This window comes from Mustela erminea, chromosome 1, assembly GCF_009829155.1.
Source record: "Mustela erminea isolate mMusErm1 chromosome 1, mMusErm1.Pri, whole genome shotgun sequence".
In the NCBI taxonomy this organism is placed as follows: Eukaryota; Metazoa; Chordata; class Mammalia; order Carnivora; family Mustelidae; genus Mustela; species Mustela erminea.
Window position 1 is genome coordinate 192,306,141 of NC_045614.1, and position 16,429 is coordinate 192,322,569.

The 16,429-nt window shown below is 41.8% G+C and overlaps 1 protein-coding gene across 2 annotated transcripts in view; it reads right to left on the reverse strand.

Annotated features, from left to right (window-relative positions):
* The window catches only part of NRIP1 (nuclear receptor interacting protein 1), a 100,642-nt gene extending 84,575 nt beyond the window's left edge, over positions 1–16,067 (reverse strand). Inside the window, exon 1 of one of the 2 annotated variants that reach the window (XR_004287894.1) lies at positions 15,793–16,067. The gene's annotated coding sequence lies outside the window, so the exon portion shown is untranslated. Of the gene's footprint in view, positions 1–14,783; positions 14,883–15,792 lie in introns of those variants that run through there. The other variant, XM_032352665.1, reaches the window with a different exon arrangement.
* Between the last annotated feature and the right edge of the window lie 362 nt (positions 16,068–16,429).

The following is a 16,429-nucleotide window of genomic DNA, read 5'->3' on the forward strand; positions in this document are numbered from 1 at the left end:
GGATTTTCCTTTCCTTGGATACCAGAACACGTTAAAACCAATTTTTGTAGCCACAAACTAGCCTTTGTGTATCTTTAAATGGGCTACAACCTTGAACTAAAAACGAACTGTATTAACGGCATCACTCCAGCTCTCGAAGAGAGAAGTTAAGTCCGACTCCAGGTTTAGATACACTTATTTTAACAGCATCAATCTCAGGTGAGCCTAGTAAATCCTACCCACAAAGCAAGTGTGCACGCGTGTTCAAGTGTGTGTATGCCTCTTTCCATTTTCTCTTTACTTTTTTCTTTCTTCTTCCCCAGAAGGTTAATGAACAAAATATTATACTTTTAAGTATATATAATGATTCAGAGATAAACTACCCATGTGTCAGAAAAAGAGTTACCTAAATAAAGAAACTTAACAATTGTGTATGTAAAATTAAATCCTGGACAGGGTTGTTCAGATAACACTCAGAAAAGCACAACGTGACTTAAACTGTAAGGAACAGGCCAAAAACACTCCATAAAAATCAAGTCTGCCTAGAATACGCCGTATCTCCATTCGAAACACCTGCTAAGAATATGTGCATTCACAATTCTGTCTAGGAAATATTTTTCTTCCTCTCTCACCTGTTCCCGGCCCAGCCTGCACCCACCTCCATAAACAGCAGTAATCCACCATTATAAAACAGTTGACGGTTAAAACAATGAGCCAACGGAGAAAGTACAATATTCCATAACTGACATTTACTGCATTGGCCTTGGACTTCTAATCTTTACCAGACGGGCACACAAATCAATCCATCAGCTCATAAAGGTGTGCTTTTTTAACCTCTAAAACAGATGGGATTGGCCAGAAGTGTCTGGCATGTCAAACTGCTAATCACTGCTGCCCTTTGCACAAAATAACCCACTTAAGTTGAGGCATGGTTGCACTGTAACCGACATTAGTCTGTGGGAAACCCATTTAACTGTCACATACTCCTGCCACTCCTGCTCTCCCTTAATTAAGCCTAATGCCTTATGCTTTGACCTTTTGTTCTAGCCTATTAACCCTATCTAGTACAAGTTCAATTATGTTAAGCTAAAAACTTTGCTGTAAAATATTAAATGCCAAGCTCAAAAAATCATAAGGGACACCCTCCCAGCCCTTAGTTCTACGCACCCTGTTACTCCAAGCATGCAACAGTAAAACCTCGTTTTTGAAGTGATACTGACTCTTAACGGAGTTGAGAAGAACCAAATTATGATTCTAGCCCAACCCCCTTATTTTACCAACTGAGTCCAGAAGAACATTAAATGACTCGTCGCTTTCATAGTTTCAGCTGAGCCATACTGAAACCTGTCTCTGGCTCTAATCCTTTATTCTCCACTGTATCTCTGATTAATAGTTAAACCAACTGATAGCATGTTAAGGATACTAATATTTTCACCACAAATGTGGATTCCCATCCTCTAGAATGCACTACACATGTCGCACTGCACAAACTGGCCTAAAGCAAAATATGTGGGCACGTGAACGGACCTCAGAAATAATTTCCCCATGCACACAGGACTTTCTATCCCCGCCCTATTTCTTTTCTTCTTTTTAAAGGCTAACAATGGTCATCAAGAACGGCTAGCTTCTGCAACACTTGAATATAAGGCAATATGTATGAATACAATTTTTTCTTTCTTTCCTGATGCTTCATTTAAGTATTCAACAGAGAAAATGACTTAGGCCACACTAAGCAATTACAACTCACAACTTCTCCCCAGCAGACGAATTCATAGCTGGATATCTTTTGAAAATACCTCTTTTTTACACTCATATGTATATGGATTTCTGTTCACATATATCAGAATTTCAAAATATATAGACAAAAAAACCTTGTTTTTTGTTTACAGTGAAAAAAAAATTCCGTGTAAAATCAAATCAGATATAGTCCAAACTAACATGCTGTCATCACTGGGGTACTTGTAACATATAGTAATGTGCATTATTATTCCTCTTTCATTCTCTTCATACCGCTAGAAAACTTTCTTACTACTCTCACTGTAACACATGAAAACAATGTAAAGATTAGTAACAGGTAACAAATTTTTTATTTCATCTGGGATTCTTGTGAAAAAATGCATATTAATTTTCAATTTTCAGAAGATTAGTCATCAGATTTTAATTTTGTCCTTATTGTTGAATGTCCAAAGCCCACTTTACCTATTTCCAGTATTAATCAATGCTGTCATTCCACCAGAACCTTACAGGTGAAGGTAATATGCCTTTAATTGGAACATACCATAATTTTTAACAGAAAGATCAGTGTTGTACTAAAATGATGACTAAATCCAATGACAGAATTTATTATGTGTTAAGGTGTAAGAAAACATGGCATCAGAGTTTAAAACTCAAAGTAAATGTGTTCATGCTATTAGAATGACACCTTCAAAGGAAAGTGTCACTTGGCATTATCAGAAGGCATATGAGGATGTATAAAATGTAAAATACATGGATGGATGAGTAGTCAGAACTAAAACAAACACTGGTAGCAGGGAAAATTACCAGCGAAATAATGATTCAGAATCTTATTCACCCTTTTTACTGCAAAGGAAAATGCTGTTAATTCAAACGACACATCATGTCTTAGTTACAAGAGTCAGTTTATGAACATAGAGATTAAGTTTGGGTCTTTGTTGAAGAATCCTACTTTGGAAGATTTATACCAATGTATAGAATTCATGCATTCTCTTAACATATTGACTGACATTAAGGAACAATGAAAGGCAAAGACAATTCAGTTAATCAGGATAAAACAAGGTTGAAAGCACAAAGTAGAATATATCACATAATTAGTAAATGTGCTAATTTTTCTACCCTCTTACTTTGGACAATTGTCCAGTGGCCTGCATATCTTTTTTACTATGATTTATAAGCATGTGACATAAAAAAAATATATACGAGCCATGAGAGAAGACATCCCTTCCAAACATGCTTGAAGTTTAGTAAAAACACTTTTGTCTTCACAAAGCAAGAAACTGGATTAAAGTTATTTTAAGAGCATTTGTGAAATCTCAGTGTTGTAAATATATATATCCCTGATAATCTACACATTTCCTTTTGCATTTGAAAATGGCTAGTTTAGAAATTTCTGAGCTCCATTTTAAAATAAATTTCTTCTCTACCTTAGCATTATTAATCTAGTTGACTACAACAGTATTCTAACAGAAGATTCACCTCCAGAGAAGAGCAGTTACTAGTTAAAACAACAGCAAAGGGGCTTCATATACTACGTAAGTCCTCCAACTTAGTAGGTTTGAATCATCAAATCATTCTTGATGGCCTCTAACTTTTAGATTAATTAACACCAAAATTAATTCTAGACATGAGATTTCAAAATGCCTCCATCTTCCCAACCAGTCAAATCCAATGTGATTAAATGTGTCAAGCTGGTGGATTTTACATTACCATAACCTAAAGAGACTATCTATAAGGCTCTATAAAAAAATTTGTTTCCTTAAAAAATAATTAAATGTTCCCCCAAAGGTTTCGCTAAATGTGTTTTCTAATATATTGTCATTTGTGTATTTTTGAAGAAACCTAGCATTATAAAACAATTTTAAGAGCCAAGTAATTATAATGTCACCAATAGTTTCACATTTTTCTTCATAATTAATATGCCTAGAAAGATGATGATAAATTTTAAGAAATATTATCCCTTTTAGAAGTCCTAATTTAAATAGTCTAAAGAAAAAAAAAAAACCCTGTAGAACAGTAGCTACTAGGAATTAGTTACAGATAATAATTAGCTGCCGTTATATATAAATACATAAAGACTCCATTCCTGACCCCCCCCACAAAACCAGATTTTACCAGTAACTGGGATTGGTACGGTCCATTTCAACAAATGTTTATAAGAGCCTTCTCTGTGCCAGGCACCTATGGTACCAAAAGTACACTGATGAAAAGCCCCTATTCACAGAGCTTAGGGTCTACTGAGAAACACAAACACTAAACAAGTGGGACTATTACAATCAGGAAGGAGTACAGAGAACTGTGAGAGACAAATCTGATCTTACTGGAGGCCTGGGGACTGTAGTGAGCATCTACACACTCTTGCCCACTGTCCCAGGAGTGAGAATATTCCTTCTCAATCTGCTTCACCAGGGTTAAAATGTGGTCAGTCTGGGCTCCCCTTAGGTTTCTTCTCTTGCTCTCATTCTAGAAGGGTGGATCTAGACACACTTGGCTCAGGGCATCACCACCTTCGTCCACACAGTGCCCTCTCATCTTGTTACCTTTTCATAGGAGAGCACTGAAACAGGGGCCATAACCTTACCTTATATTCCCAATTGAACTGAGACACCCAACTATCTGCACTGATGATTTTAGAACATGACTCTTCAGTAATAACCAGAGCTGACCTGTGAGTATTTTGATCCCACTAGCCAACTAAAGGCACCTGGCTCTGTTAACCTACAAAGAGAAGTTTCCCTACTGGTTTTTAAGTAGAACTCAAAAATGTATGTAACATGTAGGAACAAAGCTGCTGCATGAATAGATGCATAGCTCCACTGTAAAACTTGTTTTAAATTCTCAGCCTAGAAAGTAACATTCCAACTACTAGAATACATGAATCGTAAGACTGTTCTGAAGACCATATTTCAGTCCCAGGAGAAGAAAATAGGCTACAAAGACGTTGGGGCGGGGGGTGTAGCTGGCTCTGCCTCACTGTGCTTCTCAAGACCGTCTTTCTGATTATCATGAGGTCAGCTTGGACTTTACTGCTAGATCCATCACCAAAGATTAATAACTACTTAACACCTGGTACATAGCTCTCTTGCTGAGACTGCCTTAATAAAACAAAGTGTGAAATAAATTAAGACTTGATTTCTTATCCTGGGTTTACTCAACTGCTATCCGTATGAGTTTTGTTTTGTTTTTTAAAGGAGCTCAGGATTCCTTATTTTATTTATTTTTTTTTTAAGGTTTTCATTTATTTATTTGACAGAGAGAGATTACAAGTAGGCAGAGAGGCAGGTAGAGAGAGAGAGGGTGGGGAAGCAGGCTCACTGCTGAGCAGAGAGCCTGATGCGGGGCTCGATCCCAGGACCCTGAGATCATGACCTGAGCTGAAGGCAGAGGCTTAATCCACTAAGCCACCCAGGCGCCTCTGCTGCCTGGATGAGTTTTAAAATTTACTAAAATTCTCAGGGGTTCAATTTCCTCCTCTGTAAAATGCAAGCAACTGTTTTGGATATTTTATTTTATTTTTTTCCAGTTTTTATTTAAATTCCAGTTAGTCAACATACAGTGTAATATTAGTTTCAGGTGTACAATATAGTGATTCCACATTTCCATACATCATAGCATTAACAACAATGTTGGAAGATAAGCAAGTAATTTTACCCCATTGCATCACAGGTATACCCTGGCAATAAAGAAAAAAGAAAAAAAAAAAAAAACAAGGACAAGTTAGAAATTGAGAAAACAAAAGGGAAAACAGGAAAAAGAGGAAACAAAAAAAAAAGGGGGGGAGAGAGAGAGAAAGGAAGATCAAAAGAAAAAGGTGTGTAAGGGCTAAACAGTAGCATTTACTACTATTTGATTTATAGTTTATACCAACCACCTATCCTATGTGCTTTTCCATTATGATGCCTCTATAAAACCAACTTGTCTGAAAATGGGGAGGACAAAATACCTCTAGGACAAATATACTTAAACCTGGAGCATCCTTAGGTTTTATCAAATTCCCTTCCAATCTGAAAATCTAAGGATTCTATGAAATTACTTCAACTCGTAAAAGCTGAAAACCAAACAAAACAAAACAGGAAGAGGAAAATATGACGTTGATTCAGGTCAGTCAATAATTACTAGGATAGGTAAGAGCAATGTTTTATTAACAAAGTAAACAATGCAATTCTTTGAGTTTTGCGTCAACACCACCAAACATCTGGATATTGGGAAAGAACCAGATGGTGAATACAAAATTTCTATCTTCAATCCCTGGCCTCATGGAGATTCAGTCTATTTCAATTAAATATTTTTTAAAGGCATGGATGGGTTAGGGAAATATGAAAATATGTATCTGAACCCTAGAAAGTTTGCCCCCCTCCAATAGTTCGCTTATGTAGTTTCTTGCTTACATGGCCAAATACAATACATCCTCTTAATAAAACATCATAGTAAAACATTCTTTCGCAGGTTTTATAGAAACCCTTTTGTTTATCCAACGTTTACTTGGCAATTCAAAATCCAAAGCACACTAGAAAATATTATGTATATGAGCATTATTACTCATCCTTGTGTCTTCAATGTTGTTTGAATTTGACTGTAACTTTTAATGTAGAGGGAACCAGTCGGGCTTTTTTTTTTTCTTTTTTTTTAAGATTTTATTTATTCATTTGACAGACAGAGATCACAAGTAGGCAGAGAAGCAGACAGAGAGAGAGGAAGGGAAGCAGGCTCCCTGCCAAGAAGAGAGGCTGATGTGGGGCTTCATCCCAGGACCCTGGGATCATGACCTGAGCCGAAGGCAGAGGTTTGAACCGACTGAGCCACACAGGCAACCCTTGGCTTGACTCTTTTGGGTTCAAAATTCCATAAATTTTAAATGAGGTAAGTAAAAAGAGGTAAAGAGGTTTAGGACTACATTTCTCATGACCTCAACAATAAAAGAGCATGTCTAATGTACACTTAAAAATACACTATATGCCACAAACCTCCCTAAAATCAAAAATCTCTTTCCTGACAATAGTCTACTCCCAAATGAAGCCAAATACTCATCTTTCTATCTGCTTCCTTCTGGTAAATTCACAAACATATTATTAATTTCCTCTTTGTATCAAAGAGCCGTTTATTAGCATAATTTAGTCTTTAAAATAAATTATTGTAGATGAACATAGGGCAATGAAACAAAATTCATGTCAAGAACCGTTATAGTCAAGAATTTTAACTTTTCAACCAGGAAGAGCTCCAGGTCTGAATTTGTGGCAACTGCTCCTTGAAGTAGACAAACATAATTAGCCTTGGGAATATCTGGATTAAGACCATGACAAGGTGTTCTAATGAATTATATCGAGAAACATAGTTGCTTTCTCTGCTTCAAAGAACATTATAGTAACTCTTTGGTATACTTTCCAAGGGTTAGCATTTGAGGAGGGGAAAGAGCTTGCATGGTTGCCCTTGGTGCTTATAGTTTTCAGGTAAGCACAGGGAATGGGGCATCAGTTCTCCAGAGAATTAACAATAACTCCTGCAGAATTATCAACTGGAAATAAGAGTGCCTTCCTCCTAGGACTGGTTTTTGAGAATCCAGGCTGGGTGGACTGGATGTGCTCCTTGAGTTCTCCAGCTATCAAGTTTGGGAGCAGGATCATTGATGGCATTCTAGAAATCAAATAGAGACTGGTTTTCTCTTATAAAGATGGCATATTCCCATGATAAAGCAAATCATTATCAATGAAATTAGGTGTGTGACCTCGAGAATTTTTCAGATTAGGTTTATCTTTATAAGTAGAGAAAATGATAGCATTATACTACATGGAACTGTAAAGGGGGCAGCTCAATGCCTGGCCAAAGCAGGTGCCCCCCCAATCCTCTTCCTTTTCCTGATCTTTCTCTTAATAAAAAAGGACAATGCAAAAAAAAGGTAGCTTTTCTCTATTTCAAGTTTTTCCCCTTGTCTACTCCTGTTAAAACCATAGGCTTGAAATCTTTACTGTTTACTGACAACAGCATACATCGATATATAGAACTAGAATTCCAGAAGTTAGAAGTCAAACGAATCTCCCTTGCTCTATAATCTAATGATGTTACCCAGAGAAACAAAAGGACTTTCCCATTATCTGTATCATACATTGTATTAGTAGCAGATCCTAAGCTTGAAAAAGTATATTTGGGAAAACATAACAAATACTTAAAAATTAATTTTCCAAAAATCAAACTTGAGCCTACATGATCCATTGTGCAAATACTCCTTTTACAGGAAAAAAAAGTGAAACTGTGATTAATTCCTTTGAGGATGTTTCTTATTATATCCTACCTGGGAGGGTTTCACAGGTTTTCTAGTACTTTTTCTTGGTGTTCGTCCCCTTCTTCTATCTACCCTCCTTCCCTTAATTTGTTTTTTTTTCCTAGTGTATACATCCACCACTCTGTTGTAGATTACTATAAATTCATAAATTCAAGAATCAAAAAAATATCTAAGAAAGTATGCTTTTCAAAAACCAGTTACAATCCCTTAAAGACTTCCTGTCTCAAATTCTGAAGAGACGCCTTAAAAGATAAAACCCTTTTTTAAAAAAAGATTTTATTTATTGATTTGACAGACAGAGAGCACAAGTAGGCAGAGGCAGGCTCCCCGCTGAGCAGAGAGCCCGAAGTAGGGCTCCATCCCAGGACCCTGAGATCATGACCTGAGCTGAAGGAGAGGCTTAACCCACTGAGCCACCCAGGCCCCTGAGAAATTTTTTTATCTCGAACTTCTAATTCTTAAATTTTGATTATGTTCTGTCACATGCAAGTACTCTTATCTACATTATGTTATTAAATCAACACAATTATAATACTATTTTCACTTTAAGACTGCATATAAACATGATTTCCTAACTACTGCAATGCTAAATTATCATCCGACTTTTTAAAATACGGTAACATATTTAAGATGTTCACATGTTATACACAGTATGGGCAAATTCAACAATTAAAAGCCCACAACTACAAAGAGAAGCTAGTATAACCACTATGTGACTTAAGCTTTCCTCTTATCTATCTAAAACTAATCCCCTGACTTTTCACCCAGTAACCTCATATTGCTGGTACAGGTAAAATAAAGCATCCCAATAACCAGAGACACTCCTAATTCCTTAGTTCCTGATCTGTCCTCAATTCATCACCAAATTACAGATTTGAAAATAAGCCCTGTCACTTAACACGTGACTGAAAAAAGACTCTCTTAATTAGAAGTCCAAGGGCAAGAGACTCCGTCCGTTCCACCAAAGCTCTGAATAAACACCAGCATCAGGGCAGTAAGAGTTGTCCTGGTCCTAGTGGTATCTTAAGCTGATGACTCAAGTTCCCAGCAGACTTCTAGTTTAATATTTCTTGAAGCACTAGGCTTAGTCACAGAGTGACCTGGAATTTAAGGCAAATCAGGGTCTCTTCCTTTCATCCTTAAAGACATTTTTGCTAAATGACACAAAGTTAAAGAGGCAAGATGGGTTTTAATTTAGAGATTTTATTCCCTGAGGTACACCAAGCCAAAAAATTTCCTGGGGAGAGTGTAACATGCTAGCTTTGAATTTCAAACACAACTATTAACCCTGTCAGAGAAGAAATTCTATTTCCAAATTTCTTAACAAAATGCTCCCCCCTCCTCATTTATTAAAAGAGGAAGGGAAGACAGAAGGAAGGGTGGGCAAGAGGACAGTGGATGGAGAAAGTTGGGGAGGGGAAGAGGGAGAGAGAGAAGGACGGAAGGATGGACGGACAGACGGACGGACGGATGTCACAAGCATCCTCCTAAAGTTTCAACATATTTGAAACTTTAGTTTCAACGTATTGCCGAAGTTCAACATATTCTGGAATTATCCTTGAATTTATTTCAACCAAAAAAACAAAACAGATGAATTATCCAAATCAGGTAGTTATCCATAACATTATCTTCAGGAACAATCTATCTTAAAATCTGGTAAAGACAATAAGAAAATAATCTTACTACTACTTAGTAAATAGAGTATAGTGGTCCTTTTTTTTTCAGAACTACCTTTTTGAGTTGCCAATCTCCTAATGAATTCTTTAAATCTCTCTCTCATTCTATTGCTCCTAGAGTTCTAGGCGAAATGTTATCCCTAGCATGGTCTAAGGTATTAATTTTAACAAAATGCAAATACGGTGGTAAAATGTATCACGTTTCCCTCTTTTCTGATCTTCTCAATGTTCTATGAACTTGAAAAAAAAAATTATGTTGTTTTGGATGTATTGACACCCTAAAATATCACAAGGTTTGTAATGCTTTATCTGTAATATTTGCAATATAGTGCAGGAGTCCATTTGAATTTCAAGGTTCTCGGTGCAGAGAATGTACTATTATAATGGCAACAGTTAGTATAATGTTATCTCAGTAGCTGTATTTATTATGAAAAATTAAAACTGCCCTTGATGACTGTAGTAAAGTGAAAGGAAAGTTCTGTTCTAAATGACCTCTAATTTTTAGAATCCTAAATATTCAGTATCCATCAAATTGAATGTTAAATTTCAAGGAACAAAAAAACAACAGATGGGCATTTATAACATAATGTGTGAAGAAACCCTGATAAGACTTCAGATGTCTCTTATTTGCAGTTTTCCCCTGCCCCTGATAATGTGCCTCAAGGAAACATTCTTTCTGTAGTAATTGACATCGAGTTATCTTCTTCTGCAATCCTATAAAGGAAGTCCCTAGTTCACTACCCAAATGCAGCACTCTCTTCCATGTTCAGGAAGACCCTTAGAAGACACAAGTTCTTAAAACACAAGTTCTTAAAAGAATAAAGAGAAGGTGATCTAATATGAATTCATTTTCTTCCAAACAAACTGTAAGTCCTGGTTCTATCCTGGTACCCAGTTTTCATCTTCCAACTTAGGTAGATTTAAGAGACATTCAAAAGCAAAGTGTGCACAGGCACAGATGGGGAATTTGTCATTTCCCCCCTCCAAACAACCACTATTTATATAATATTGCTGCCCTCATAAAAGGGAATCCATTACCATCAGCAATTCATGTCCCTGCTTCAGCATCAGATGCAAACAGGATACGGAAACAAGATCTCTCTCCTCCATTTACTTTTTGTTCATTCCAACCTCTGGACGTAACCCTCAGTCCCATTCCACTGGTCTGCTCCATCATCTGACACTCCTGATTTCTACCTTTTCAAGTCTTAGTGACCATCCTGTTACACTTCGGTGATTGTTCTGGTGTCTAAATACTACAGAATGAGTTTGTTCATTACCCTCCAGACAGCAACTTAAGGAAATGAATCTTAAACAATTCAGTTCAGGGATTCAAGTGTATTATCCTGAGGTCCCTCCCCCTGCCCTATTCTGTTGAGAATGTTTGACTTTTCAATAGTAATCAATGTGCTTTTTGGTGATCAATACACTTTTCATAAAAATATTTCCTCAGTTGGAAGATGCGGGTACAGGGGCTTTGTTAAAAGAGCAAATGCTTCTTTCCCTTGTCTTCACCCACAGAACAGTAAATCAGTATTAAAACAAAACAAAATGCACCCGGATGGTGTATTAGCCTCCTGAAGGGGCATATGGAAAAAGCACTCGAGTAAAGGAACTGCCCCTCACCATAGCTGAGAAGGGAAGCTACAAATGAGGGCATTTTCATGAAAGAACACATCCCAAATTGTAGAAGCTGTTTACTTTAGAAAAGGGGGCAGGAGAGGAGAGAGCAATAGAGAGGTGTAGCACTGACAGATAAACAAGAATTCTTCTTTATTAACCTACACTCTAAAAACTAACGGTATCTGGCAATCTAAAGTCTGAAAAACAAAACTGATCCTTTCACAGTTTAAGCTGAACAACACTTTCTTGATGAAAATTGGATGTTTTGAACTTATTTTGGCAGAATTATCTTTTAACCTGATACATAAAACTACTTTTCCAAAATAACACTTAAAATATGAGCTTTCAAATGTCTTACAATCTGCAAGTCTTAAAATTAAAGTCTCATCCCTTTACCATCACATATCCTAAGCCACTTTGATTTAACATCACCTTCTGTATCATTGCCGCCTATTATTGGTTTGCAATGAAATCTGTACAATTAATAATAAGCTTCTTCCCTCTCATCTTTCTAGAGAGCCAAGGATGACATATCTTCTTATCTCCCTACTTGTTCCATTAGATTGACATATTTTGCCTCATCTGTCACCTTCCATAAAACTCTGCTTTCAGATATGAGTTAATTCATTTTTAGTTGTCCTCAATGTTCTAAAATAGTGATGTTTGACAGAATTAATACAGTGCTCTAGTTCTCTCTGTTCAACGGGTACTTAATTAAAGATCTTGGAGGCCATCTTTCTCTCAGGTTACACCATTTAAAGAAGGAACGTTACTTCCTCCAGACAATGTGATAAGCCACATGGCTCTAAAGCTGCCATCCCCAGGTCTCCCATTTAACAGATTGCTTTACCATGTATAAACTACCAGCAAGACAGATTACCACTTTACTTCACACTGATTTACTTTTAACATCTCTGAACCCTCAGTCTACTTTGCCTACACTCTCTCTTACCTTGTGAATCTCCAGAATTTCTGGCGTTTTAACATTCCTTTATACTTTTATCATTGCTTCTATTTGAAACAGACCTCAGAAAGTCTTAATGACATTTAATCTGTAACATTTCTTGAATTTCTGGTTAATAATGCAGAAAAGTCGTGAAGCCATCAGAGAGAGCAAACTTGGAGCACAAACTGAAAATTCCCTGTTTTAAATTCTTTTGAATTAGTACCTTTTGGAGAATAGCCACTCAACTGGATATGTCATAATTTTCATTTCTAAAGGCACCATGGATAATTTAAATTGGCACTTGTTATTTATTACACAAATAATTGTTCTCTCGGATGGCCTTTTGAAAGCTAGCACTTCTTCATCATTTTTTGGCCCTACTGGAACCACAAGAGACATGTCAATTTAAGCAAACTTCAGGAGCAATAAACTAACAAACAGACTCTAGGTGGTGGTATAGGTTATTTTTTATCATGATGTTTTGCTCTTAAAACTGCAAGAGTCAGAGGAGCCTTTAGCCTCTTCTACAGACACTTCTTTCTTACAGACCTACAATCTTTTAGGATGTTTCAATTAGTAAATCCAAGTTCTACAGAGTTTTGGAGACAAATGCAATATATGGATCTAAGTCAAGTTTTCCCGCAGATATTAAACAAGGTTTTCAATTGCTTCAAAAGCACTGCAGAGATTTCACTTGAGTAAAACTAACAATGAGCAGACCTTTTTTTTTTTTTTTTTTTCAAATACGTATTTACTCATAGGGCACTTTCAGGGGTAGGTGTGGAAGGAGGTGTTTCCCCACCAGAGTGAATGAAGTGGACCAGAGAAACAATCCCACAGCTGTTTCATTGACTGACTGTTCTTTGTCTCTAGGAACTAATTCCAGACAGAGAAAAGTTGCTACTGGTGATGAAGCCTTATGATCAGAACCAGCTAAACCCACTCAACATCAATGAACCCCCGAGCAAAACCAAAGCAACTTATTTCTAAGTTGAAAAACATTTCAACATACTCCAGGCAGCAGCCTAGTTAGGTGCCAGGCAATGGAAGCACTAGATGTGTTTAAAAAGTCCACTCATTGCAAGGCCTCTTCCACGAAGGTGGCAAACCGGTGATTAAACACTGAATAATCCATCGGGAAGATGCACCCACTTGCTAAACCTATGATTCACTAATAAGTAGGTTCAATGCAATTCACAGCTTTAAAGAATGAGTTACCAAAGCCCTCTGCTCCACAAATCCCACTCCCCTCCCCAAAATGTAAAGAGCATTCATGGTATAGAACCCAACACCTATTTTCACTTTGGACACCTATACACAGTCTTTCTCCCTCTAAAGACAGTTTTTCAGCCCCGGACCATCTCACAATTTAATCATTTACATGACCGGAGACAAACTCCAACTTCGTTCCACCGACTGAGAGAGAAGTCCTTGCAGGTAGGAACGTCTTAATTTTTGTCTAAAATAAGATGTCCTATTAAGAAACTGAACGCAAAAGTACTTATCATTCTGTTCTTTGACTATCTTCAGAAACCCATGAAATCACTCATGAGATAGATGGTAAGAACCGCCTGCAATGCTTCAGAGATCAACATGTGTCAGAGTCCGGGCTTGCTCGCCTCGGAGACACAGTTGATTCCTTTGTTCCTCCAGACGGAGCACCAACTCTTGGTTAAAATTTGGAAACTACTTTGGAAAGGATGGGAGGGTTTGTGGACTACTTCCAGGGAAACCGTTCATAAAACAATATTCACTAGTAGTAAGGAGGGCAGAGATGTAAGAGGAGAGGAAAGAAGCCTCCCAGGACCTCCACGGGGCTCATCCCAAACGAGAGCCCCGCTCCGCGCTCGGGGGTTGAAAGTGATGGTTGAGGCCTCGGGTCCAAAGAGCCTCGCCCTCGGGGAAGGTGGGGGAGTGCGGGGGGAGGACAAGGACCGATCGGCCAGGCTTGGGAGTCGGGTGGGGGGGCCCGGAGAGCTGTCCCCAGTCCTGTTCACTTTTCTCGACCCGGAATCCGGCGAGCGCGGAGCCGGGAGGCACCGGGCGAGAGGCGGGTAGCAGCGCCCGGCGCCGCCCAGGTCGCCCCGGGCAGCAGGACCGAGAGCTGCGCGGCCAGAAGCGCCCGGACTCCGGGCCGAGGGGGCAGCCGAGCGGGGGCGCGACCCGGGCCGGGCCAGCCGTGCCCGAGCCGCCTCAGGGGACACGCGGCGGCGGCCCCTCGGCCCAGGACTGCCACAGACCGGCCGGTGAGCCCGGGGCCAACTCCACAACTTGCCCGCCCGGCTGCCCGGGCCCCCCGAGTGCCCGGGAAGGTGCGGACCCGGCAGGAGGGGCGCAACGTCCCCGGAAACGCTTACTGCCCGCCGCCGAGCCCACCCCGCCGTCCGCGTTCGCTCCCGCCGGCGGCCGCGCCATCTCCGCGGCCCCGACGCCCCCGCGGCCCTGCCCGCCGCCGCCGCCGCCGCCGCCGCCGCGGGCCGCGCTCCCGGGCCGTTTCCGGCGGCGCCCGCGGCCGCTCCCGGAGCCCCCGGCCGCGGCCGCCACTCACCCGAGGCCGCCGCGGCTCCGAGCCTCGGGCTCCGTCAGGCTCCCTCCGCGAAGGCGCCCCGCCGCCCCGTCCTCCCCGGCGCCCCGGCGAGCTCTTCCCTCAGGTCGGCGGCGCTGCCAAGCGCAGGGGCGGCCGCGGGGCCACCGGCGGGCGTGCGCGGGCGGGCGGGAGGGCTCGGGGCCGGGTCGTCCCTCCGCCTCGGCCGCCGCCGCCGCCTCCTCCTCCTCCTCCTCCTCCTCCTCCACCGCCGCCGCCGCCTCCCGAGTTCGGGGCTCTGCTGCAATGTCTGCGAGGCTGACTTTGAGCGCCTCGCTCGCCGCCCGCCCGCAGCCGCGCTCCTCCCTCCGCCGCCGAGTCCGCCGCGGCCCAGTCCCTCCCCTCGCCGCTCCACGCCATTCAGCTCTTCAGCCAAGTTTCTTAACCCTTTTTTCCCCCTCCCTCCCATTGTCACCGGGGCTGGAGGAAGCCGCTCGGGTCCCCGCGGCTCCCGGGCGCTGAGGAGCCCCCCCCCACACACACACACCCCGGTTTTGCTGTTTTCCTCCTTGCCCGCCCTCCGGATGGCCGGGCGGGGGCTGCAAGGGCCCCCGAGGCGGCGGGAGGACCGCGGCGGCCGGGAGAGGTGGGTGCTCCACGCGCCCGAGCCGGCCCCCTCGGCTCGCGGCTCTGTCCAGCCGCCCCTGACCGCCGGAGGCGCCTGGACAGCTCCTCCCGGGGCCCGGGGGCTCGTTCTCGTCGCCCAGGCCGAGGGCTCGCGTTTGGGACACAGCCTGGGGGCCGGGACGCCCAGGTCCCGCCGGGGTGCTGGCGCCTCGGCGTCCCCCTCCCATCCCCCCCGGCTCCTTCTCACCCACCCCCAGCTTCCACCACCTTGCAATGTATGTGTCCTGCTTTGATCTTGGGGGGCACGGGCACTAACTCCAGGTCACTTTGACCCCACGCCTTAGCGCGTAGCAAGCGCCCGGGAATAAATGTGGAGTGACTCGGAGAGGAACACTGGGGAGGAGACCTGAGGAGTGCCCCGTTCAGCTCCTTGGACGGACGTAGGACCCAGAAGCAGGGTTTGTCTTCAGCTGCTTTGTCACTGCGAAGTCTCCGGCGGAGTCAGTCGGCGAATCGACATCAGGCCGGGAAGAATTTGACCCTACCAGACGAGGCAAAAAAGAGCAGGGCTGCCACTTCTTCGGCAGCTCTCCTCGGTTCTGTCTCCGAATAAGAAATAACAATTACATCACGAGGCCGGGGCGGCAGCGCTGTGGAGCCTCTCGGTTTCCTGCAGCTTAATCTCGCTGCACCCGCCTCTAAACTGGGGGGCATATGGATTGGTGGCGAGAGAAAGTGGAGACGGGAGAGAGTCCTACGAAACCATAATCCACCACCCCCCCCCCGACCCCCCGACCTTGCATTTGCTGTTTTAAAAATCCTATCCTCAATGCTCCCCCAAACATCTAACTAGAACTATTAACACCCCTTCAACACCTCCCCAGATGTCAGGTTTCTTTTTGACTCTAGCATCTAGCATTTAGTAACTCGCCATGAAAAAAAAAAAAAAAAAAAAAAATTACCAGGGGAAATGAGTGCTGTTGCTGAAATTGTTTTTGCTTGATACAAAAACGCTGAAGTACGGCTTAGCCTCACCCTTAACT